The sequence below is a fragment of the Carcharhinus amblyrhynchos genome, chromosome 24 (assembly GCF_965287045.1).
Source record: "Carcharhinus amblyrhynchos chromosome 24, sCarAmb.v2.hapA, whole genome shotgun sequence".
NCBI classification, from domain to species: domain Eukaryota; kingdom Metazoa; phylum Chordata; class Chondrichthyes; order Carcharhiniformes; family Carcharhinidae; genus Carcharhinus; species Carcharhinus amblyrhynchos.
Genome location: NC_137347.1, coordinates 32,874,023 through 32,901,269, shown reverse-complemented (window position 1 = coordinate 32,901,269; position 27,247 = coordinate 32,874,023). Strand labels below are relative to the sequence as shown.

General features: G+C 43.1%; 1 protein-coding gene across 2 annotated transcripts in view; it reads left to right on the top strand.

Moving 5' to 3' along the window:
- Positions 1 to 27,247, top strand: part of rnf19b (ring finger protein 19B) — a 161,450-nt gene that overhangs the window by 54,284 nt on the left and 79,919 nt on the right. For both annotated transcript variants that reach the window (XM_080211662.1, XM_080211661.1), the window contains one exon: positions 18,055 to 18,223. The gene's annotated coding sequence lies outside the window, so the exon portion shown is untranslated. The remainder of the gene's footprint in view (positions 1 to 18,054; positions 18,224 to 27,247) is intronic.

Genomic DNA, 27,247 nt, shown 5'->3' with positions numbered 1-27,247 from the left:
ATATAGAACCTCTATGTCAGCGCAGGCTCGATGGGCTGAATGGCCTCCTTCTGCACTGTAGGGATTGGATGATTCTATGAAGTATGAGCAACTCTCTGACTGGCCACAAGATGGGGCAGTTTGATTTTGATTGAAAGAAGCAAAGCAGTCGTCATACAAACCAACGGGGATCTTATTTATGATATCAACAAAGGGCTTTCTGACAGAGGAATGGGGTGTGTTAGGGAGAAAGTGAGACCAAGAATTATTTAAGAAGAGGAAAATGCAGCAAAATAATTGATCTAAATTTTCAGGCAATACTCCCCACTCTTGGAAGGTGGATAGTTACAGGCTTCTCTTATAGGAGCGTGGGAGTAGGCCATTTGACCTTCAAAGCTCTTCTGACATCCTATTAAATCACCTCTGATCTGTACCTTTACTTCACTTGTCTGCCTTTACTCTATGTCTCTAAATATCCTTACCTAACAAAATATATATATTGCAGGCTTGAAGCTTTCAGTTGATTCAACACCTACAGCCTCCTGAGGAAGATCATTTCAAACTTTCATTAGCCTTCATGTGATTTCATTCCTAACTTAGACAGGATAGATTCAGAAAGAATGTTCCCAATAGTCAGAGAGTCCAGAATTAGGGGTCATAATTTGAGGATAAGGGATAAACCTTTTAGAACTGAGGTGAGGAGAAATTTCTTCATCCAAGGCATGGTGCATATGTGGAATTCACTACCAAAGAAAGTAGTTGAAATCACATAATGTTTTGGCGTTAAGAATAAATTAGATATAGCTGTAGGGGCTAAACGGATCGAGGGATATGGGGGGGAAGGCAGGATCAGAATATTGAATTTGATAATCAGCCATGATCACAATGAATGGTGGAACAGGCTCAAAGGGCCAAATGGCCTAGTCCTGCTTTTAGTTTCTATGTTTAACTGTTCTGGTTCTAATTATAAGGTCACGCCCCCTTGTTCTGAATTCTTCCAGTCAAGGCAATAATTTCTCGGTATTCCGCCCAGTTGAATTCCTTTCTCATTTTGTAGGTATGTTGGTTAAATCAACCCTCAGCATTCTAAAGTCAAGGCGGCACAAACTGGTTATGCAGCCAGTATCCATAATTCAGGTGTCTAAGCGCTGGTATCTTTCTGGTGAATCTGTGCTGCTTCCTTTCCTTTCCACGGCCAATACATCTTTCCCCGGAGCGATGTTGAAAATTGAATTCCGAACTTGACTGAGTCCAGATGACTGAAGCTCACTTCCTCACCATTGTATTCTAAATTTCTTGAGAAAAAGGTCAACGTTCCGTCACCTTGTTGACTGCTACTTGCGTGCGCACTTGCTTTTAACGACTTACGCGCACGGCCATCATTAATTTCTTTGTTCTGCCACAGTCTCCTGCCGTTAAGAACATATTCTGATTTATCTTTCTTGGATCCAAAGTGGATGACTTTGCATTTAAAGGGAGGCAGTGGCACAGTGGAATTATCACTGGACTAGCAATCCAGGGACCCAGGGTTATGCTTTGAGGACCTGGGTTCGAATCCCACCACAGTAGATGGTGAAATTTGAATTCAGTAAAAATCTAGAATTTAATGATGACCATGAAACCATTGTCAATTGTTGAAAAAACCCATCTGGTTGTCCTTACCTGGTTTGGCCTACGTGCAACTCCAGAGCCACAGCAATGGGGTTATCTCTCAAATATCCTCTAAAATGGAGGGCAGTTAGGGATTGGCAATAGATGCTGGCTGGATAATAAACCACATTGAAATCTGTCTGCTTTAATTTTGCCCATTTAATTAATCTGTTTCCTTTGTGACTTCAATGCTTCCATCTCCATAACTTTTCATTCCGGAGTGCCTTCTGCAAGTTGCTTTATTGAACTCATGGAACAAAAGCAATTCTGGTTAAGGTATTCGGAGGATGTGAGTTATCACATCCTGTGAGTCAAAGGATCTTTTCTTTATCCCTATCAACCAACCAGGGGCAGGAATCTCCACTGCTGCCAGCCAGAATGAGAAATTTGGCACCAGAGAATCCCAGGCGAGGTCAGAGAATTCTGGCCTGGAATACCTCCACAAATTTTCATTTTTACTAATCTCTTGTGTGCATCAACCTCTGAAAGTCCATATAAACAGCATCCATTGACACTCTCAAAGCCTGAGGATTCATCATAAAATCCGGCAAGGTTATTCAGACCTGTACTGCAGGTACTCTGCACAAATCAACGCTGACTCGCTTTGATTAACTCGTACTTACGCAACGATAGAAGGAGAAACACTTATGCAGCGAAATAGAATTTCTTAATTGGCTAGGTGTAAACATGATTTCTCTTCCTCCTATTCTGCCTCTCCTTACAGTGTTTTAGTTTAACTCATGCCTGTGGCTAATGCCAGAAAGCATGTGAGGCTGAGCTACATTTAGAGTTAAAGCAGCAAAGCATTTCACAGTCCACACTAGTGTTAATGCAAACTGCAGATCCGTGTCAACTCAGAGTGTGTTTGGTTAACTTAGCCACTCACCAAGGGCCACATATCACCAGTGACACCACATCTCCCAAACAGGGAGGAGATCAACTGATCAAACCTACTGATCTAATTTTCAAGTCTTTTTTTTCTATTCCTTTTTGTATTTACTTAAAGTTTTTTTATATTAATGTCACATTAACACTTCAATGAAGTTACAATGAAAATCCCCTAGTTGCCACACTCTGGTGTCTGTTCGGCTAGACTGAGGGAGAATTTAGCATGGCCAATCCACTTAATCAGCATGTCTCTTGGACTGTGGGAGGAAACCAGAGCACCCGGAGGAAACCCACACAGAGATAGGGAGAGCGTGAAGGCTCTGCACAGACAGTGATCCAAGCTGGGAATCGAACCTGGGTCCCTGGTGCTGTGAAGCAGCAGTGCTAACCACTGTGCCACCGTGCCACCCCTGCAGCATCCTAACCAGTTCAAAGCAACTGGACTTCCCTGAGAACGTGAATATGAAGTTTGAATAGTGAAAGGCAAACCAATTTCTCAGCCGCAAGTGTTAACCGAACAAAATCCAGACAATCAAGGGGAGAGTGTCTTTGTTAAGGTGATTCTATCTGATCAGAAATGGGATGGGAGCCTCCACCTTGAGATGAGAACCTCCATCTTGAGATGAGAGCCTCCATCTTGAGATGAGAGCCTCCATCTTGGGATGAGAGCCTCCATCTTGGGATGAGAAACTCCATCTTGAGATGGGAGCTGCTCTTTCAAAGGCTAGTGTACCACTATCCAGTATCTAATAGGTATTTTGTAATTCTATTTCTAAATTGTATTTGTATTCTTTCACGGGATGTGGGTGTTGCTGGCTAGGCCAGCATTTATTGTCTATCCCTAATTGCTCTTGATAAGGTGGTGGTGAGTTGCCTTCTTGAACTGCTGCGATCCATGTGGTGTTGGTACACCCAAAGTGCTGTTAAGAGAGAGAGTTCCTGGATTTTAACCCAGTGAAGGAACAGCGATATAGTTCCAAGTCAAGACAGTGAGTGACTTGGAGAGGAGCCTGCAGGTGGTAGTGTTCTCAGACATCTGCTGCCTTTGTCTTTCTGGATGGTAGAAGTCTCAGGTTTGCAAGATGCTGTAGAAGGAATTAACACCAGAAGTATTTTAATATATGGCATTAAAAATAGAAGCAGGAATAGGCCGTTTGGCCCTGTGAGGCTGCCCTGCTTTGCACTAATGGGGCTGATCATCTATCGCAGCTGCACTATCCCCAAATCCTTTCTTTGATTCTCTGAATTGAAAATATTCAACGACTGAACATCTAGCTCTCCAGAACATTCCAAATCTTCACAACCTTTCGAGTGAAGAAATGTCTCCTCATCTCAGTCTCCCCCTTATTCTGAGAAGTGTCAGGGAGAACATCTTTTCACAGTCAAGAGCTAACGAAGATTCGAATTTATGCTGAGATTTTCTGCACTCTGCCGATTTTAGGTGAGGAATCGTGTTGAGAAGTAATTTGGCACAATGACATTATTATGGCGAGGCTTTTACTCGCAGTCAGCTGTGCAGTTTTCTATCCTCGTCCATTGAATCCTTTCCCAATTGCAGGGAATGGCCACTTTGCTCTTTTTGAACATATTCCAGCTTGATTACACAGTCAGACCCTGCGTCAGCTCCAACATGGCTGACGTAGGAAGAAAACATTTGCAATGCTCCACAGAGTCCTCTTGACCAACTATGCTTTAATGTTTCCAGTCTTGTCAAGAGAGATGTATGGGTTCTTCAAGTAGCTTGTCTTTTTAAAAAATGTCATGCACCCTTTAAGTGGTAGCCCTGTTCTGTGTCGTTCTCTCCATTTCTCTCTCTCCCTCCCTCTTTCCACACATTGACCCAGTGATGGGCTATGTCATGACCTGTCACGTCTGTTCATGTACCATGCATTGCCTGAGAAATGAGTCCAGCTGTGTCAGGAAAGGAAAAGGAATGCTGGAGGATACGCCGCTCGACTGGGTACAAGAAACTTGATTTTAGGCATTATAATAATTTGTTTGCTACACAGGATTATAATGAGCAGCCAGGATAATGACCTGTTGAGATCCACTCCAGTGGTTAAATTGTAAAAACAAAAGCTAACTTCATAACCATTATCTCATCCCTGGGATTAAGTAACTGCCTTGCTGTCACTTGGTGGTTTTGTCATAATCCCACTGATGTGGACTGCGAGTGATGTGATCTGATTTTCTCTGAGCAAGATTTAAGATGTTGATTATAATTACTAACAATTTTATTATGAAATGCTTACCAGTTGCTTACTGAAAGACTCCCAGAATTGGTCAATAGTGCACGCTGATGGAATCACTCCAGGAACTTGAGTGAGTCACTAAGGAGCAGAAGGTCTAAGGATTGATTCTGAGTCTCTGCAACATTTTCTGGTCTCAATCAAGGGGGCATTGGAATTGGTTCAATTCTAAGAGTAGGAAAAAAATCAGCCCAGACTTGACTCTCAGCCAATAACCATTGCTGAAAAAATGCTTTGGATAATAGGGTTAGGTTTGACTGTGATGTCTACCACATTTGTGAACCTCACTAACACACAGAAACAGAGAAAATGGGTGCAGGAGTAGGCCATTCAGCCCTTTTGAGCCTGCACCACCATTCAATATGATCATGGCTGATCATGCACTGTCAGTATCCCACTCCTGCTTTCTCTCCATATCCCTCAATCCCTTTAGCCTCAAGAGATACGTCCAGCTCCCTCTTGAACATATCTAATTTCTGTGATAGAGAATTTCCACAGGCTCACAACTTTGAGTGAAAAAGTTCTTCCTCATTTCAGCCCTGAAGGGCTTCCACTTCATGCCTAACCTTCCTTAAGAGCTTAGCTGAGGATCCCGAGAATGTCTGATGCCAGTGGAACTGCACCCTAATAGGAATTAGTATCTGGGAGACTTGAGGAAATGAGATACTTTTGACAAAATGGCACTAAAACCCTAATCGTAGAATGAGACAGCACAGAAGAAGACCATTTGACCAATCATGCTAGTGCTGGCTCTTTGATAGAGCTTTCCAATTAGCCCCACTCTCCAGCTCTTTCCTGGTAGCCCTGCGTGTTTTTTCTTTAGGATTTTTCCAGTTCTCTTTCGAATGTCACTATTGAGTCTCCTGATCCACCACTCTCTCTCAGGCAGTGCATTCCAGATTGCTCTTGTGTCACTTCTGGCTTATTTACCAGTCACTTTCCTTTAGAACCAATGGGCGGGATTTTCCGGCCACACTTGTCCCAAGACCGAAAAATCCCGTCCAAGGTCAACAGACCTTTGCATGGTCCATGTCCTGCAATGATTCCCATGGCGGGCAAGAAGGAAAATTCCGCCTGTAGAATTCTTACAGCGTAAAAGGAGGCCATTTGGCCCATTGGGTCTGCACCAACTCTCTGAAACAGCATCTTACCCAGGCCAACCCCCGTCCTGTCACTGTAATCCCACACATTTACCATGGCTAATCCACCACAACTACACATCTTTGGAGACTAAAGGGCAATATAGCACGGCCAATCCACCTAACATGCAGATCTTTGGATTCTGAGAGGGAACTGGAACATCCAGAGGAAACCCATGCAGACACAGGGAGAACATGCAAACTCCACACAGGCAGTGACCTGAACCTAGAATTGAACCTGGGTCCCTGGTACAGTGAAGCAGCAGTGCTAACCACTGTGCCACTTTTTCCTTATTCAATCTGTTTAAAAGCATTCATGATTTTGAACAACCCTATCAAATAGCCCCTTCTCACCTTCTCTGATCTAAGAACAACAACTGAAGGTTCTGTGGTCTCTCCTCAGAACTGAAATCACCCATCCCTATTACAGTTCTAGTAAATAAGTGATTCTATCACAAACAATAGCAAATTAAGATGTACAGCATTTTCTGTTTGTCAGTTGTTCCTTTTCAAGTCAGGCTCCAAACATCTGATACTAATCATAATGAATCTCTGAGTATTGCAGTTTGAATGTCTGTTAAGTGATTGTTCTGGTAAATGTTGTAGGATGGAAACTACAGCTGGAAATTCCCTATGACCTCGTACTCCTTTGTAAAGTGATTATAGTATTGTTATGATCCTGGTAGCTACAATTAACATTTACAAGAGAAATCCAAATATGCATTAATCGACAGAACTACACCACAAGATTTCATATTTTTAAAGCACAAGATCAACTTTATTACGTATGAAAAATTTTCGCAAAGCAAACACTATTAAACTTAACATTATAGTTTAGAATTAGTTATCTAATGAATCACCCCTCCCCTTCTCCCTCCAAGGGCTCCCTTATACATTACAACAATCTTGAAGGTTCACTAACTTTTGATAGGGACCATCCAAAAGGCATGCCACAGCTCTACAGAATTCATTTTAATTCTCCTCCATGTCCCAGCTATGTCTGACTGATTTTCATGGGGAATTTCTCTTTAGTCTTCTTTGGCTCAGCGACTCCCCAATTATTCATTAAGATCTCATGACTGTGCATACTTCAGACACTTTTTCTGGTTGTGGACAAATACCCAGCTGCCTCCTCACTGCTTACCGTTTACATAGATGATCTGGAGGAGGGGGCTAAGTGTAGGCTGATGAAATTTGCTGATGACACGAAGATGAGTGGAAAAGCAAATTGTGTGGAGGGTGTGGAAAGTCTGCAGAGGGATCTGGATAGGCTGAGCGAGTGGGTGAGGACCTGGCAGATGGAGTATAATGTTAGCAAGTGCGAGGTTATCCACTTTGGTAGAAATAATAGTAGGAGGGATTACTATTTAAAAGGTGAAAAGCTGCAGCATGCTACTGTGCAGAGGAACCTGGGGGTCCTTGTGCACGAATCGCAAAAACCCAGTCTGCAGGTGCAGCAGGTGATCAAAAAGGCGAATGGGATGCTGGCCTTTATAGCGAGGGGGATAGATATAAAAGCAGGGAGGTCTTGCTGCAACTGTACAGGGCACTGGTGAGGCCGCAGCTGGAGTACTGTGTGCAGTTTTGGTCGCCGCACTTGTGGAAGGATATATTGGCCTTGGAAGGAGTGCAGAGCAGGTTCACTAGGCTGATACCGGAGATGAGGGGGTTAGCCTATGAAGAGAGACTGAATAGATTGAGTTTGTACTCGTTGGAGTTTAGAAGGCTGAGGGGGGATCTTATAGAGATGTATAAGATAATGAAGGGGATGGATAGGGTAGAGGTAGAGAGATTCTTCCTGCTTACAAAGGACAACAGGACTAGAGGGCACAGCCTCAAGATAAGGGGGGGCAGTTTAGATCGGAATTGAGGAGGAACTTCTTCACTGAAAGGGTGGTGAATCTTTGGAATTCTCTGCCCGTTGAAGTGGTGGAGGCTGCCTCGCTGAATATATTTAAGTCACGGGTAGATAGGTTTCTGATAGACAAGGGAATTAAGGGTTATGGGGAGGAAGCGGGAAAGTGGAACTGATCCACTTCAGATCAGCCATGATCTTATTGAATGGCGGGGCAGGCTCGAAGGGCTAGATGGCCTACTCCTGCTCCTATTTCTTATGTTCTTATGTTCTTTCAAGCTAACTCTGCCAACTGCTTTCGACCACATGGCTCTCTGAGGACTATTGTAGGTTTCTTTCTTCTAGTTTCAAACTAGGTAAATCTTCCAGTTTTTTTCCCCTCATTGGATCCAAACTGAGTTTAAACAACAACCGTGTTCCACATGGTGAACAAGAAAATTAGTACCTTCTGTGCTTAAATTGCAGGCTTGACTGACAATCATTTCCTGTTGATTCCCAATACAATGAGAGACAATTTGTACCAAACTGCAACTGCTTTCTGTGAGCAAAATCTAACTAAATTGAACAAAAGAAATTTCTATCCCATGGCCCATCTCTATGACAATGTGGCATTCTTTGGAATGTCCTCAAACTGAAATACAAAATTATTATTTTACCTTCAATTAAACTGTTTGATTCTGTAAACCATATGAATAATTCATATTACTAATTGACATGATTGCCCTCTGTCCAGTCTCCCTGGAAACCCCCAAGTTTACAAGGGTGCTCCAGCTTACTTTCATCAGAAATTTAAAACATACATTACATATTTTGTTAAAGTAGATTGAGACCTTCTGGCTCTATCACAAGCTAAATTGATAGATCTTCCAAGTTCACCTCGCTCTCTAACTTTGTAAGATAAACATAGATTAACTTTTAAATGTAATTAACTTCAAACTTGTTTGAGTTGCATTGACATCGGAATCATTGTCAGTTTCTCAATCAGATGTTTTACCAACAGTAAACACTTTAATTCCTAAATCCTAATTATTTATGTTCAGAAACAAAGGAATCATGAACCAGACATTTGCAACAGCATGATTTCATTACTTTAGTCACATTAACAGTTTAGTGTCAGGTTAAAGTGGTTTTGGTTTCAAACACATGCTAAACCTTACACTGTAAATGAGGCGTGGCGTCATAGACCAAACTGAATGCAAAGTGGCTTTGTTCTCCAGTAAGTCTTGCTTCACTTCACTTTGGTATTATCAGGTTCCAACAGCAGAATCAGTCTGTTATGACTGCAACATTGGGGTAAAGCTTACTACATTGTGTCGATGCTTTAAAGTTTCAAAGTTTATTTATTAGTGTCACAAGTAGGCTTACATTAATACTGCAATGAAGTTACTGTAAAAATCCCTGTGTTGCCACATTCTGGTGCCTCTTCGGGGACACTGAGGGAGAATTTAGCACGGCCAATGCACCTAACCAGGACTGTGGGAGGAAACCGGAGCACCCAGAGAAACTCATGCAGACATGGGGAGAACATGCAAACTCTGCACAGACAGTGACCCAAGCCAGGAATTGAACCCGGGTCCCTGGCAGCGTGAGGCAGAAGTGCTAACCACTGTGCCACTGTGTCACCCAGGGATTAGTTGTGTGATTGTCCCCACAAATGCTCTGTTATCAAATTCTCCTGGAAGAGAATCAGACTGATCCTGTCTGGCTTTCCTGTGCCATGCTGAGAATGTTGCACGTTAAAGAGAGTTTCTACATTTAGAGAGAGAAACGAGGTGGTTGCTCTCAGTAATTGTGTTTGGGTTAATTCTGCTCAGAACCAACTAAGTGGAAAATAATAAATTAGTCTGGAACGGTGTTATCTTTTCTTGCTTCTCTGGATCATTGTCCATTTGCAAAAAAATGTAAGACAATAAGGAACAGGAAGTAGGTGTGTGGCATCTTGAGCCTGGTGCCCCATTCAATAGATCATGGTTGATCTGACGGTCCTCACATTTACTTTCCTGCCCTTTCCCCATAACCCTTGATTCCTTTACTATTCAACATTCTATCTATCTCAATCTATCTGGGACTTTGACCCCACACTTCTCTGTGACAAAGAGTTCCAAAAACTCAACTCTCTCTGAGAGAAGCAATTCCTCCTCATCTCAGTTTTAAATCAGCACCCCTACATTCTGAGACCGTGCCCTTTGGTCCGAGTTGCCCCCATGAGGGGAAACATCCTCTCAGCATTTATCCTGTCAAACCCCTTAAGAATCGCATAGATTTCAATGAGATCGCCTCTCGTTCTTCTAAATTCCAATGAGTAGATTCCCAACCTGTTTAACGATTCCTCGTAAGACAATCCCGGGGATCATCCTAGTGAACCTTCGTTGAACTGCCTCCAATGAAATAATAATTTTCCATAAATAGAGAAAAACTGCTCTCAGTATTCCAGATGTGGTCTCACTTGTACCTTGTACAGTTGGAGCAAGGCTTCCCTACTCTTATACACCAACCCCCTTGAAATGAGGGCTAATATTGCATCCGTCTTTCTGATTCCTTGTAGTACCTATGCACTAGCTCTCTGTGTTTTGTGTACAAATGCCTCCAAGTCCCTTTCTGCAGTTTTTCTAAATTTAAGTATTACTCTGTTCTTTTGTTCTCTCCCTTCCAAAATGAACAACTTCTCATTTCTCCGCAGTATACTCCATTTGCTAACTTTTTGCCCACTTAGACCATAAGACATAGGAGCAGAATTAGGCCACTCAACCCATTGAGTCTGCTCCGCCATTCAATCATGGCTGATATTTTTCTCGTCCCCATTCTCCTATCAATACTCTTTGTAAACTGTTTGTATCCCTTTTGCAACTTGCCTTTCCACCTATTTTTATGTTATCTACAAGTTTGGCTACAGTACGTTTGGTCCTCCCTCCAAGTCACTAATATATATTGTAAACATTTGCGGCCAAAGGACTGGTCCCTGTGGAACCTCGCTGGTCACTGGTCACACCCTGAAAAATAACCCTTACCCCCACTCTCTGTTTCCTATTGATTAGCCGATGCTCTATCTATGCTAATACACTACCTCCAACACCAGGGGCTCTTATGGCTTAACCTTTTGTGAGGTACCTTATTGAACATCTTTTGGAAGTCCAAATACAACACATCTACTGGTTCCCCTCTATCCATTCCAGTTGAGATTTCCTCTAAAAACTCTAAAAAATTAGTCAGGTGTGATTTCCCTTTCACAAAGCCCTGCTGACATTGCTTGATTGGACCGTGATTTTCCAAATGTGCTGCTTTTACTTCCTTAATAATTGATTTCAACATTTTTCCAACATCAGATGTCAGGTTAATCAGCCATCGTTACCTGTTTTTTGCCCCCTATCTTTTTTGAATAAGGGTGTCACACTGGCAGTTTTCCAACCTTCGAGTATTTCTCCAGAATCCAAGGATTTTTGGAAAATTTCAACCAATGCATTCACTATCTCTGTGGCTATTTCTTTTAGGATGCTAGGATGCAGGCCATCAGGACCAAAGGACTTATCTGCCTTTGGCCCCGTTAGTTTGTCCAATACTACTTGTCTAGTGATGGTAATGGTACTTAATTCCTCCCCCGTATTTTTTAGTATTAATGGGATATTTTAGGTATATTCCACCATAAAGACTACAAAATGTCTTTAATTCCTCTGCCATTTCCTTGTTCCCCATACCTATCTCCCCAGATTCATTTTCTATGGGGCCTATGTTCACTTTGACCTCTCTCTTCCTTTCATATATTTAAAGAAGCTCTTATTATCAATTTTTATATTTCTTGCTAGTATGCCCTCAATAGTTTATTTTGTCCCCCTTTATTATCTTTTTGGAGAGTACCTTCATGACCAACTCCAACATAAATTAGTTACCTGAGAATCTGTATTGCATTGTCTTCCTTTTTCATTTGAAACAAAATTATTTTATGAACTATATGTATGCCCCAATCTCCCTGGGAGGCAAATAAATCGTTACACTTCCTCTTCCTGATCACCAGAATATGAACAGGTGACCATAAGAAGGGGGGTGGGGGGGGGGAGATGTGATTCTTTCCTAACCACTCCCCCTTCCTCTCCTTATCATCCTCTCTCTCTATCAGAATGACTCACAGCACACACTTCTCGGTTTTCAGATGTAGGTTATGTGGGTGAGGTATGAGATTGCTGTTGGCCAAAATGGAACAAACTACTTACGTGAGTCACAAAAGTAAGGAGGGAAGGCGGAGGTAAGAGAGAAAAGCAGACATCTCAAATTCCTAACTCTTGTGGTTTCAGGAAAACTGCTGATTTCCTCCTGGAAACCTGTTCAATCTTGGATCCCTCCTCGATACTCTTCCTCCTGAATGGCCCCTAGTATGCCCAAAATATAAGCATGAGGAAAAGACCAAGGCATCCCATTCCTACTGTCACAATACCCCTCCCCCCCACCACATCACATGAAAAAAAATCTATCTTACTTTGTTGCGGAAACACTTGCAAAATGTCGGAGGATTAATTACATTGTGGATAGTAATGGGAGCAAAAAAGCTTATGAAGTGGTTTATTGCCTCCTGTCCTACCTTTTTACTTCTTTTAATATTCATTTGTGGGACATGGACGTTGCTACCTGGCCAGCATTTATTGCCCATCCCTTGTTGCCCTTGGAGGGCAGTTGAGAGTCAACCACATTGCTGTGACTTTGGAGTCACTTGTAGGCCAGACCAGGTAAGGACGGCAGATTTCCTCCCCTAAAGGACACTGGTGACCCAGATGGGGTTTTCCAACAATCGACAATGGCTTCATGGTCATCAGTAGATTGTTCATTCCAGATATTTTTAAATTCAAATTCCACCATCTGCCGTGTGGGATTCAAACCCGGGTCTCCAGAGCATGAGCTGAGTTTCTGGATTAATCATCTAGCCATAATCCCACTAGCCTCCCCATTAATGCAATCATTCTGATAAAGTAAATATTATTTGTAAAATGTACCACTTCTAATGCAGGCTGTGTGACATGTTTATTTTTATCCTCACCAGCACAAAGGAAGTTGCTGTCATGCTTTGTTTGAAGTTGGGCAGCAAAGAAATTCATCCATTTTCTCCTAGCCTCGTAAAGACCATTTCAGACTGAGGGAGCCATGGCAATAATCTCTCCGTCAATCTGAGCAAGCAACTTCACAGGAAATTAAAATCTCCATATTTTTATTCTGGCAGAGTCTTGTAAATACGAGTCTATAATTCTACAGGATGTCTGCACAGAGCCATAAAGATAACTATCTACAGCCCCCAAAAAAATGCATTAACATGCTGAACCCTCAGCTATCACATCCTGCTCTGTAGCTGTGAACATAAAACACTTGGCACTCTCATTTGATCGACTGTGCTGTTTGCTCGTGAAGGTAGATGAACGTGCCAATAAAGTGAGAGTTTTCCATATCCTCAGCATTCTTCAGATACACAAACAAGTATAGGTGCAATTGTTTCCTGTAGCTTGAAACCATGCCAATTCTTTCTGTGATGCAACTACAGCCGGCAGAAGTTGTTTGTGTCATGTCCGTTTGTGTTTTTCTTTGTGGTCGGGTGTTTCAGTGCACTACCTTAGTAAAGATCCGAACGTGCGCTTCTGTGCTTGTCCATTAAACTTTCCATTGTAGCATGTGGAAACTCCTATGAAAATGATCTGGCTCGGGTTAAACTGTTCCCAGTGTTATGCACTCACATTCCTTCTGTGGTTATTTGACTAGTGCTCATTTCCATCAGTAGACTTTCTTCCTGTGAAATGTTAAAGTGCGAGACTCACCAAACTGTTAGAAAATAAATATGATGTTTGTGGTTTGTGCTGGTCTGCAGCTAGAACTGAGAATGCACTCAATGGGGTAATATTTAAATAGGTTTGCACCATGCATTCTAACAGGCCAGGATGCTTAATGACTCTCAGTGCTTATATAGGGAATAGTATCTATTTTGTATTTAATGAACAAGGCTTCTCATTATTCATTTCTATGGAGTATGATCACATAACGATGGTCAAAAACCTGCCAACAACTTGCATTGAGAAGGTTAATTTCAGCCAGTTATCCATCATAGAAACTAGAAGCAGCAGTAGGCCATTCAGCTCTTCGAGCCTGCTCCACCGTTCATTATGATCATGACGGACCATCAAATTCAATGTCCTGATTTCCAACCAACCGCCCTATATCCCTTGATCACTTTAGCCCCAAGAGTTAAATCTAATTTCTTCTTGAAACCAGACAACTTTTTGGCCTCAACTACATTCTGTGGCAGTGAATTCCTCACATTCACCACCCCCCGGGTGAAGAAATTTCTCCTCACCTCAGTTCTATAAGGTTACCCTCAAACGATGTCCCCTAGCCCTGGACTCCCCCACCATCAGGAATATTCTTTCTGAACCTATCCTGTCTAACCCTGTTAGAATTTTATAAGTTTCTATCATGGTACCAAAATACTTTTTCCGGATATAAAGCCCAGAACCATTCCCTGGAAAAATATATTTGTTACAACTAAATAATTTATAGTTTCATGTGTCAATACTTTGCAGGGAACTTGTTAAACCACATCTGAAGTAAGATGTGTCTGTGTTTTTACATTTATAGCTTGGGGTGGAAGATTTTGGTGCCTTCTGACAGACATGGGTTCTGTGTGATGCTTCCGTTGCTGATCCTGCATGTGTTGCTGGTGCCGCAGCTTTTCCAGATACAAACTACAACTACGACCATGCTGCCAATTAAATTGAAAGTTAGCGTCTGTAATGGTAACAACGAAACCATTGTCAATTGCCCTAAAAACCCATCTGGTTTACCAATGTCCTTCAGGGGAGGAAATCTGCCATCCTTCCCTACATGTGGCTCCAGACCCACAGGAATGTAGTTGACTCTCAACTGCTCTCTGAAATGGCCCAGCAAGCCACTCAGCTCAAGGGCAATTAGGGATGGGCAACAAATATTGCCCTTGCCAGAAACTTACCACGATAGAACAGAGCAATCAGGGATTTCAGATGTCCTTGTTGCTGTTGGGCAGGATTCTCTGGGACCCCATTCAGTGGGATTCTCCTGTCCCGCTGCAGTGGACAGAGATTTGGCTGAGCACTAAATTCTCTGTCCTCTCTGATAGCGGCAGCAGGGCATAAACGGCCGGAGAATTCCAGCCACTGCATTGGCGAGTGTGGCACACAGGATCCTGGGGAAAGGCCAGTCTGCACAACAGGCACTGATGATTTGGCTCCTCCAGATGAATGGCTGGAATCTAATGGATGCAGCCATACCCGGTATGGAAAATCTGTCTGACCAGCTCGAAATAAATAGTTTGGAATTGGTGCATGGCCTACCCCTGTGTGTTGCCCTTCTCCCAGCCTGTAAAAATAAATTCCCCTTCAATGCAATAAGAGCAAGAAATAAATTTAGTGTATTAAAGCAAATTACTGCGGATGCTGGAATCTGAAACAAAAAGAGAAAATGCTAGAAAATCTTAGCAGGTTTGGCAGCATCTGTAAGGAGAGAAAAGAGCTGATCTTTCAAGTCCATTTGACCCTTTGTCAAAGCTGGACAAAATAAAAATTAAATAAATTTAGTACCTTCACTGACTGCAGGATTAGCCCAATATTCTTTACTCACAATGACTTATTTAGCTGTTGTAATGTAGTGTATAGTAGTCAGTGATTTAACAGTAACCGCTGTGTCCTTTAGAGCAGGGACTTGGCCAATAACACATTCCAATCTACTTAGATAGTCACCTGTACTTAGTCCAATGACTTGATGCTTTAGAATCCCTACATTCATTCTGAACCATCCAGTTCCTTGTTCCTTCTCTGCTGATTTTACAAAGACCATTTAGAATTTCTACAAACGTCCTCGGATTGTTTCTGCTGGACCTCCGCAGCTGGTTTATTCAATGTTGACTGCTTAGAAATAAACGCCAGCAATGTTACTGTGTAGGTGGGAGAGGAGGATCCAGCCAATTTCTTGGATCTGATAACATTTTGAATTGATAACCTAGTTATTGCCAAACACTAGCACCATGTAAATCCTGTGTCAAGCTGCACGTGTGATAATCCACAGTGAGTCATAGAACGCAGAAGCCAGAAACCTTCGTCTGTAGGCTTTTAATTTTGTAAAAATTCATTTAATGTAACTTCCCATCACATGGAAGGAGATTAAAACATTCTACAGAATGATTCATTTTGTGTTGCAGTAACTATTGTAATATGGGCTCGTGCAGCTCTCTCCACAGAAGGCGTTAGCCTGTGTTTTCTGGAAGGATTGTCGGAGGGAGCACTGTTCACTACAGCAAGCAGAGAGAGGGCTGTCTCTATTATCTGCCCAAATGTAAAATCAGGATCTCGGTTTAATTTGTTCCGATCGCCGATACAGCGCACCTCAGCAGCATAGATCACACATTCAAATTCTAGTGTGGGACTTCGATTAACAAATGACTCAAGCTGATGTTCTAAGTTTACCTGACCTCATCTAGGCTGGTGGTTGAATCATTGAATCCCTACAGTGCAGAAGGAGGCCATTTGGCCCATCGAGTCTGCACCAACAACCATCCCACCCAAGCCCTATCCCTGTAACCCCATGCATTTACCCTGCTATTCCTCCTTACATCATGGGGCAAGTTACCATGGCCAATTCACCTTACTCACAAATCTTTGGAGTGTGGGAGGAAACTGAAGCACCCGGAGGAAACCCACGCAGACATGGGGAGAATGTGTAAACTCATCACCTCTGAATCCAACAACTTGTGCTCCTCCATTCCCTTCACCCACCATTGCAACCAGCTGTCTGGCTTCTCTTCTCTGGAATTCCCTTCCCAAATATCCTTCCCTCGCTGTCTCCCACTCCTGCAAACATCTCTTTTCTTCAGTCCGAAGTTTCTCCCCAATTCTCCCTAATCCTTTCCTGGCTTCAGTAAGAAGTCTCATAACACCAGGTTAAAAGTCCAACAGGTTTATTTGGAATTATTGCTCCTTCATCAGGTGACTCACCCATCAGCACTCCAAAGTGATTCCAGATAACCCTGTTGGACTTTAACCTGGCGTTGTGAGACTTCTTACTGTGCTTATCCCAATCCAACGCCGACATCTCCATATCCTGGCTTGGCAGTTGTTTTCAGTGCTCTTGTTGAAGTGACTCAGAATGAGTTCTACTTTGAAGTCACTATGCAATTGACAAGTAGTTCCTGTTGGAAGGTCTCCACAATGTACCTGTAATTCTGATCCACTAGATTAATATATTTTGCCAATGTCTGTCTTGTTCTTTGGAGCTGGCTTCCAGCATTTTCATATGATTTATTTTGGTTCCAGTTTCCTATCAGGTGACCTATAGTATTGCGGCCTGTTTTGGAAGATGACCCTGAATGACTAATCAATAAGCAGTTTACTCATCACTTACCAAACATGAAGCAGCAAGTAAATTGCTTGCTGATTATTCCCATCTAAAGGAGGCAAGATAGCAAAATCTACACTAGTTACTTGTAACTGACTTCTCTGCAAAAACAAAACTGCGTTTCCTAAACGTAAGATCATAGAAATCATAGAATCCCTATGTGCAGATGGTAGCCATTCAGTTCAACAACAATCCCACCCAAACCCTATCTTTGTAACCCAACATATTTACCTTGCTACTCCTGTCCAGGAGGACTAGCTAGGGAAAATACATGGGGCTATGGGGATAGGGCCTGGGTGGGACTGTGGTCGGTGCAGACTCGATGGGCCAAATGGCCTCCGTCTGCACTGCAGGATTCTATGATAATCTCTCTGACACTAAGGGGTAATTTTGCCAATCCTCCTACCTTGCACATCTTTGATCGACAGATACAACCTTCCCCTCTCTTTCAATTTATTCAAACTTTTTCTAGCACATTTTCAGCCACTGATTTATCTTCATCAATCTATATGTTTGTTATGCCTTTTTTTGTTAGCTTCTGCTTGCTGCCTGTGTGAAAGCTGCTCACATGTTTATCATCTAGTGCTATTGAAGTGCTGCTGTAATCTTGATCCTAAATAGAAAGAAATCTACCTCTCAAATGAATAAAGGAAAGTTATTGCATTAGTTTCCTCCTGACGTGCCCTGATGGGGTCTTTATGCGAGGACTGGTTACACCTGTAAAGATATTTTGAGCATTTTCTGATGTTTGACCAACTGATGTTTGTAATTCTAATTCACGTCGCATTGCTTTTAAATGTTGGTTTACGTACCTCACTTTCCAGACTTGCGCTGTAAAGCTTTGAAGGAAAGGTTGAAAATCATTTTCCAGCACCTCACTTACTTTCTTTTTTTCCTCACCCAGGGTTCTAGGATGTATCTTGCCCACTTTGTGCATTCTGCAAACACTTGCCGTTTTGGTTACCTCCTTACACTGTTGTAAGAGACCTCTGCGTATATTTCGATTCCCTGGCTGGATGTGACCATTGCCTGGGAGGAATTGAAACCCAAGAAGAAGAGGAATGAGTGAGGAGGTGAGTCTAGGATGAGAGGGGGGCATTTTGCCTTCCCAAAGACCCCAAAAAACCTTCTTTTTGCGAATCCCACCTCGCTTTATCTCTGAAGGAAAGTATTTGATTAACCTTGTTGACGGTCGCAGTGGTTGTGTCAATAACTACAGCCAAATCATTTTACTGTCCCACATTTGCTAAGGACCTAGTAAAGCGCTTATAGATTATTTTAATGATAAGAATATGACTGTAAGACAACGTAATGTCTGGGCCTGCTGCAGGAGAAACCCCAACCCCCTCCGTTATGTGGTTGAGTCACTGTACCCTTAATCTGCAACATATTAGAGGGGGAATTACCAATGTGGTTGTTGCAAATGAAGCTTGTCCAGTTACTTAAATTGTTTTCTGTGCAATATTTTAAAACAATCTTAATAAATACGTTCCTTCCGCAGTTAAGAGCGATCCAAATTTCTTGCCACAGTTTTGCAGTTGTTGCCATATAGCTGTAATACTGGCATCTCCCCAACAACGTGGAAAGTTGCCCAGGTGTGTCCTGTACACAAAAAACAGGACAAATCCAATCTGACCAATTTCCGCCATCAATCCAGGGCTGTCAAGTGGCAATTTTACAGAAATAACCTATGAAGGAGGCAAAAACAGTTCAGAGCAGTATTCTTCTTTTCCCCACTTTCCTGTTTTTCCCTTTCTGGACGTACTGATGTTTTGTTCGGATTCCACCAGGGTCTGACTTCATTACAGCCTTGGTTCAAGCATGGACAAAAGTGTTGAACTGGAGAGGTCTGGTGAGAGTGACTGCCCTTGACATCAAGGCAGCATTTCACTTGTCTGGCGTCAAGGCGCCTTAGCAAAACTGGAGTTAATAGGAATCGGGGGGGAAAACCCCCCCACTGGCTGGAGTCATACCTGGCACAAAGGAAGGTGGTTCTGGTTGTTGGAGGTCAATCATCTCAGTCCCAGGGCATTACTGCAGAAATTCCTCAGGGTAGTGATCTAGGCCCGACCGTCTTCAGCTGCCTCATCAATGATCTCCCCTCCATCATAAGATCTGGAGTAGGGAAGTTTGCTGATGACTGCACAATGTTCAGCACCACCTCCTGAAGCCATCCATGTTCGTATGCAGCAAGAGCTGGATAACATTCAGGCTAGAGCTGAAAAGTAGAGAGTTACATTAGCGCCACACAAATGCCATATAATGACCATCTCCAACAAGAATGAATCCAGTCATCTCCCCTTGATATTCAACGGCATTCACATTTCTAAATCTCCTCATATCAATATCCTGGGGGTTACCATTGATCACAAATTGAACTGGACTAACCATACAAGTACTGTGGTGACAAGAGCACTTCAGAGGCTGGGAATTGTTTATTTTATTATTTTGAGGGACGTGAGCTTTGCTGGCTGGCCAACATTTATTGCCCATCCCTTGTTGCCCTTGAGCTGAATACCTTGCTAGGCCATTTCAGAGGGTTGTTGAGAGTCAGCCACATTGCTGTGGCTCTGGAGTCACATGCAAGCTAGACCGGGTAAAGATGGCAGATTTCTTTCCATAAACAACATTAGTGAACCAGATGGGTTTTTCCAACAATCGCCAATGGTTTCATGGTCACTGGGAGATTCTTAATTCCAGATTTTTAAAATTGAATTTAAGTTCCACTATTTGCCTTTGTATGATTAGAATCCTGGTCCCCAGGATGTTTGCTGAGTTTCTGGATTTATAGTCTAGTGATAATACCACTAGGCCTTCACTTCCCCTGAAGCGGTGCGGAGAGTAACTCTTTCCCTAACTCCCTGAGTCTGTCCCCATCAACAAGGCACAAATTAGGAGTGTGATGGAATGCTCTCCACTTGCCTGGATGGGTACAAGTCCAACAACACTCGAGAAGCTCGACACCATCCAGGACGAAGCAGCCCATTTGATTGGCATCCCATCTACCACCTTCAATATTCACAGTCTCCACTACCGACACAGCACAGTACCATCTACAAGGTGCACTACAGCAATTCACCAAGGCTCCTTTGACAGCACCTTGCAGACTTGCAATCTCTACCACCCTGACGGACAGAGGTGGCAGGCAGATGCATAGGAACATTACCACCTGCAAGTTCCCCTCCAAGCTCCAAACCATTTTGCCGTTTCTTCACCAGGTCAACATCCTGGTTCTCCTTCCCGAACAGCACTGTGACCGTATCTACACCACGTGGTCTTTAGTGGTCAGGATTGTGGCTCACCACCACATTCTCAAGGGCAATAAATGCTAGCCTAGCCAGCCATTCCCATAACCCGCAAGAGAATAATTAAAGGTTTACTGTTATAATTAACCACTGGGCACCCAGGTTTGAATCTCACCACAGCAGGTAGTGGAATTTGCATTCAATAAAAAATATCTGGAATTAAGAATCTACTGATGACCATGGAACTATTGTCGATTGTTGGAAAACCCATCTTTTGAGGAAGGAAATCTGCCCTCCTTACCTGGTCTGGCCTACATGTGACTCCAGGGCCACAGTAGTGTGGTTCACTCTCAAATGCCCTCCAAGGGCAATTAGGGATGGGCAATAAATGCTGGCCCAAACAGCAACGCCCATGTCCCATTAATGAATTTAAAAAAATCTGTTACTTTCATAGCCCTTCCACACGATGAAGAAGGATTATCCCTAAAGTTCCAGTCTGTCTTGAGCTCTTTTCTCTTTCTTTGAAAGAATCTCTCCTCCGGCAGCCTTCAGGAGGTACAATTAGTCTGGGGCTGGGAAGAAGAGGAAATTCCTGCCACCACCGTCACCGCCACCACCCCCAACCCACCCCCCCCCCCCCCACCACCACCACCACCATCACCACCACCACCACTGCCCACCCCTGTCCCCACTACCAAGATTTACTCTCGCAGTGAAAAAAGGGTGGAGACAGATTCTTCCTTAACTTCCTACCCGCCACCCCCTTCCCCACTGAACCAGCTGTCTGCTCCAGCCTCCTCCTCATAACCCTGAGTTCCTGAGTTTTAGTTTTTTAAGCCTCATCATTGAGTGACACACAAATTCTTTAGTCAAGATTTGTGGAGCTGGAATGTGACATAAGTCTCTCAAGTGCTAACCACTGTGCTATCACACTCCTTGGGCAGCACGACGGCACAGTGGTTAGCAGTGCTGCCTCGCAGCACCAGGGTCCTAGGTTCGATTCCTGGCTTGGGTCACTGTCTGTGTGGAGCTTACACATTCTCCCTGTGTCTGCGTGGGTTTGCTCTGGTTTCCTCCCACAGTCCAAAGATGTGCGGGTTAGATGGATAGGTCATGATAAATCGCCCCTTAGTATCAGGGGAACTAACTAAGGTAAATGCATGGGGGTATGGGGATGGGGCCTGGGTGGGATTGTGGTTGGTGCAGACTCGATGGGCTGAATGGCCTCCTTCTGCACTGCAGGATTCAATGATAAGTGAAAAGTGTTTTGAAGAATCAATTGAACAAGCTCCTGTTAATCCTAATTAACTGAGTGTTTGTTTCTGATTTTAAAATAAATCTCCACGTTTTAAGCAGCAAAATCACAGAGTAAACATGTGCTATGGGTAAGTAAAGACTGAGATGGACTTTAACACAGTACAGAAATGGTGATGTGTAAATGTTTTATTCTTTCGGTGTGCATGTGTGTGCGTCTGTGTGTATGTGCGCATGTGTCTGTGTGAGTGTGTGTGTGTGTGTGTGCGCGTCTGTGCGTGTGCACATCTGTGCGTCTGTGTGTGTGTGCGCGCGTCTGTGTGTGCACGCGTTGTGTGCAGATATGTGTGCGCGTGTGTGTGCAGATGTCTGTGTGTGTGTGTATCTGTCTGTGTCACTGGCAAGGCCAGCATTTATTGCCCGTTCCAAATTGCCCTTGAACTGAGTGACTTGCTGGGCCAATTTCAGAGTCAACCAACTCCTGCAGGCCTGGAGGACATGAGTGAACCAGATGGGTTTCTACAACAAATTGACAATGATTTCATTGTCAGCATTAGACTTTTAATCTACGATGGTGGGATTCCAACCTGGGTCCCCAAAGCATCACCATGGATCTCTGGATTACTCATCCAGTGAGAATGCCTCTGCACTGCCACTCCTCCGCAATACTTCCTGGGCTTTTGCACGTTGCATAACTCCAGTGTGGTTTTGTATAGGTTTAAGCGATGAAAGGGTTTGAATCTGTTTGGTCTGCCTTTGGGACAATGCAAATGAGCAGCGAGCTTTTCTTCACCCTCCCAACCCCCACGGAGTTTGCTTTTGATATTAAAACCTTTAAACTGTGTGATAAATAATAAAAAAAACAAGATGCATGCTCACATACAGTTACTGTTTCTCCCCCACCTCCAAATATAGTAACTGGTATATCATGAATGGTTGAACAAAAAAAAATCTTTTTCATAATTTATTTTTGGAATACATGCACGTCACAGATGTGCACAGGAAACCACACATCTATCGTATTTCAAATTCTCACTGTTACTCTAATTGCTTATTTGTAATCATAAACCTACAGAAGAAAAGAAATAATTTCTTCCATTACTTTCAACTCCTTCATTGCAGGCCTCATTTCCATTCTGGTTAATTGCGAGATTCTCGTCCCAGTTACGATTTCAGAAAACACTCAATTTACTTTTAATTTTCACTATTTTTAACAATACTTTTATTGAAAGTTTACATTTTGCATTTGCCGCAAAATGCATCAAATCTCCAAAATCCAACACAGTACAAAGTTATCATATTCCACATAAACATACAGAAAAGACCAGTGAATTTTCATACAAATGGTTCAAATTATCAATCGTTGCAATTGTCCTAGTCAACGTCTCCTCTTGTACGGATAAAAAAGATTACCAGAAAGGGAAGGGAGATCGCAGGATAACAGGATAAAACATGGCCCTGTGGTGCACACCCTCACCCAGAGGATAACAGGGAGAGCTACACAATGTATGGGATCCCATATGGGGTAATATACAACCAATTGGCATCTAACTCATCATCCCAGGACCTCTAAGAATAACCCAGAAGTGATGGCTCAGTAAGAAGTCTCACAACACCAGGTTAAAGTCCAACAGGTTTATTTGGTATCATGAGCTTTCGGAGTGCTGCTCCTTCATCAGGTGAATGGGAATTCACCCAATGAAGGGGCAGTGCTCTGAAAGCCCCTGGTTCCAAATAAACCTTTTGGACTTTAACCTGGCATTGTGAGACTTCTTGCTGTGCCCACCCCAGTCCAATGCTGGCATCTCCACACCGGAAGAGGGAGAGCATCAAGGCACTGCCATCGACACAGGATATAGCACATCAGCCTACATTCTCACGTACAGGAACCAGTAAGCCAAGGATTCACACACCTCACCTAGACTCACTGCCTCTCTCTTGTTCAATCAATCAGAAACACCAATCAGACTCTTTATTACCGGAAAAATTTAAACCATCTTATTCCCAGGAAATTCCACTAAAAAGAAGAGGAAGAATTGTCAAGACACGTATCAACTGGGTATAGAAACATTGAAAACATAGAAAATAGGGGCAGGAGGAGGCCATTCAGCCCTCTGGGCCTGCCCTGCCATTCATTATGATCATCCAACTCAATAGCCTGATCCTACCTTTCCCCTATATCTTTTGATCCCCTTTCACCTCAAGTGCTATATCTAACTGTTTATTGCAAACATTCAATGCTTTGGCCTTAACTACTTGCTGTGGTAGCAAATTCTATTGGCTGGCCACTCTCTGGGTAGAGAAATTTCTGTGAATATGAAGACGGAATTTTTCATCTCTGGGGGGAGAGCCAACCATCCTCCTCCCGACAAGATGAAGGAAAATCACTAGGATAAACTAGAACAAATCAGAGCCTATGTCAATACCCCACCTACCCAGATAAAGAGAGGAAGCCTCAAAAGGGGAGGAGCATCAGGATTGTACAGTAAACACCAAGCATAGTCTTCCAGCATGCACTTTCACAAGAAGGATACCAGGAACAGAGCAGCATAACCTTACCAGGAAAAGAACATAGCAAGCCCACCCCCTCACCCCCCAGAGGAGCCCAAACCTAGAAAGCAGACACAACTGCACATCTGTGGAGAGAGAATAGAGCCAACATTTCAAGTCCTGATGACCCTGGTGGACAGATTGGAAGTCTCTATATAACACCACTTGGAGGCGATAAGCCTACTTCTCTAACCAGCCCAATCTCCAAACAAAGAAAGACTTCGCCAACATTGAACAGCCACTCACAATCTCACACTCAGGCCCTGCTGCTATCAGGATGCCACATTAACAGAACCTTGCCTCAGGAAGAAGATAGGCCCAGGAGCCCCCAGAAGGGGATGCCTTGGGGGGAGGACAACCTGCTCCCTTGCCTAATCTACCCTCCCTCTGACCCAGACAAACTCAGCCACAACTGCACTAACTCCTCTACCACAACCTACAATAGAATACTCACAGAGCTCTTAACCACCAACTATCCCTCTCTCCACTTAACCCCAAAACACTACCTAGGCCTCATTATCAATGAGTTTTGACCTATTCTATCTTTACACAGAGAGCAGTGGGTGCCTGGAACTCGTTGCCAAGCGAGGTAGTGACTTTTAAGGGGCATCTTGACAAGTACATGAGTAGGATGGGAATAGAGGGATATGGTCCCTGGAAGGGTAGGGGGTTTTAATTCAATCCGGCAGCATGGTTGGTGCAGGCTTAGAGGGCCGAAGAGCCTGTTCCTGTGCTGTAATTTTCTTTGTTCTATTACCCCTCATCAGAGGGACCCTACTAACCGGACGATATGCCCACTATTTCAAGGGACAAGTTATCAGATAGCCACTGCCACTACCTATGCAGCCAAATCAAAATAGAAGATCAATTTAACAAGACTGGATATTCAAAGAATTAGTCAACTATGCTGGGGTGTGCACCAGAACATAATTCCCCCACAACTGCCAGGATAAAGCAGACCATTTGATTAACACCTCATCAACCACAATTAACCTTCACGCCCTTCACCACCAATGCACGGTGGCAGCACCGAGTACCATCTATAAGATGCAATGCAGCAACTCACCCATGCTCCTTTGACAGCACCTTCCAAATCCACAATCTCTACTTAGAAGGACATGGGCAGCAAATGCATGGGAACATCACCACCTGCAAGTCCCCCTTCAATCCAAGCTCCATCCTGACTTGGAAATATATCACCGTTCCTTCACTGTCGCTAGGTCACGCTGGGTGCCTACACCAATGGGCTGCAGCGATTGAAGAAGGCAGCTTGTCACCACTTTCTCAAGGGCCATTAGAAATGAATGGTAAGTGTTGGCCTAGCCAGCAACACTCGCATCCTGTGAACGAATGAAATAAACCATGGCAACTATGTCTATATCTAAACCATACATGGAGTGATGTGAGTTTAGGGGTGGAGTTTGTTGCTGCTTGATCTGTGAAAATATGATTATCCTCAACCTTTTTTTCTATTCCAACATTTTGGAAGGAACTTACAAAGGAGATGAATAGGTGTACTGTTAGGGTATGGATCAGAAATCCCAAGATACACAATGAAGTCAGACTAGACCCCAACTATTTGTTGTTGTGGCATTAATGTGACAATATGATGTTTTACTCCCAGATCAATTCTACTGACAAACTTCTTTATAAAAAACAAACTTTATTTAACAGTACATTTAACAATAGCAAATAATTTTGCTTAACATTTAACGTTTGAACCATGCTTAAACATGACAAGATACAACTCTTAACTGCTAACCTATCCCTATGAGTTCCAATTCCAGCAATATACCTCTTACAGACTTAAACCCCTCTTCAAAAATTAGTTTGCAAAACATAGGCTCACATACTTGTACTGAGGCTGACAATCCTGGAGTTCCCAGACAATTTCCAGAGAGAGACAGAAAGACATGTCTTGCTTCTTTCAGAACCAGGCAGCAACCGCTTGTTCAAAAAAAATTGAAAGAATAACTGTGTTTTTTCCCATTAAATACATGACACTGTCTCTGTCAATCAACCTGTCAAAACTCAACTCTGAAACCCTGGGGTAAAACCAAGTAAACACAAATGCATTAACTCTGTCCAGACAAACACACTGTTAGCTAAAATTAATTACTGTCAGCATGGAGCAGTATGTTTTTCAGACAAATCAACTTCTTGCAACAAAGCCTTATGTAAAAAGCATGATATGAATATATTTCTTTAAGGCACAGTATCATTACAATATAGAACTTGCTTAATGGCAACCATCCCTTTAGCCTCCTAAGCTGTAAACTCTAGAATGGCTCTCTAAACCTCTCTGCCTCACTTCCTTGAAGACACTCTTTAAAACCCGCTCTTTGCTTAGATCTGCCCAAAATCTCCTTTTGTGGTTCCATGTTAAATTTTGTCTGATTCTGATCTTGAGTATCTCAGATAAAGATTTTCTAAAAGGAAGTTATAGACGATAGGAGCAGGAGGAGGACATTTGGCCCTTCCAGCCTGGGAGCCATATTACAACTGACTTTTTACAAATGCCATTCATGTTTGTTTTGAAAAGTTACATTCCCACCTACTTCAGAGTTTCCTTTTGAAAGAAAAATCTGGTGTTCCTTTTGTGTGCTTGACTTCAGGCGAGGGGTTGGGGGTGGGGGAGTGGTTAGATAGGGCAGGACAGAGGGAGGAGGGAACCTCTCTGTGACTCCTCCTATGTGATGAAGAGGAGTTTCCTCCACGATCTTTGAGGTAAGTTTTCACTTTTACCACAAATGAAATGTTTGACGGGTCACCTGATGTCTGTTTCCATTTGATTGACCTTATCGGAGATTACATCTCATTGCTCACAATGTATTATTGTAAAATGTGTGATTAGCACTGCACTGGAGGAGGAAGGGTACTGAATTTCTTTAGGCTAATATTCCTGTAGCAAGTAGCATAGCGAGGTAGTTCAGATCTTTTCGCATGTTGTCAAATCTAAGGGTGGCAGAATGGTTAGCACTGCTGCCTCACAGCGCCAGGGACCCAGGTTCAAATCCAGCCTCAGGTCACTGTCTGCGTGGAGTTTGC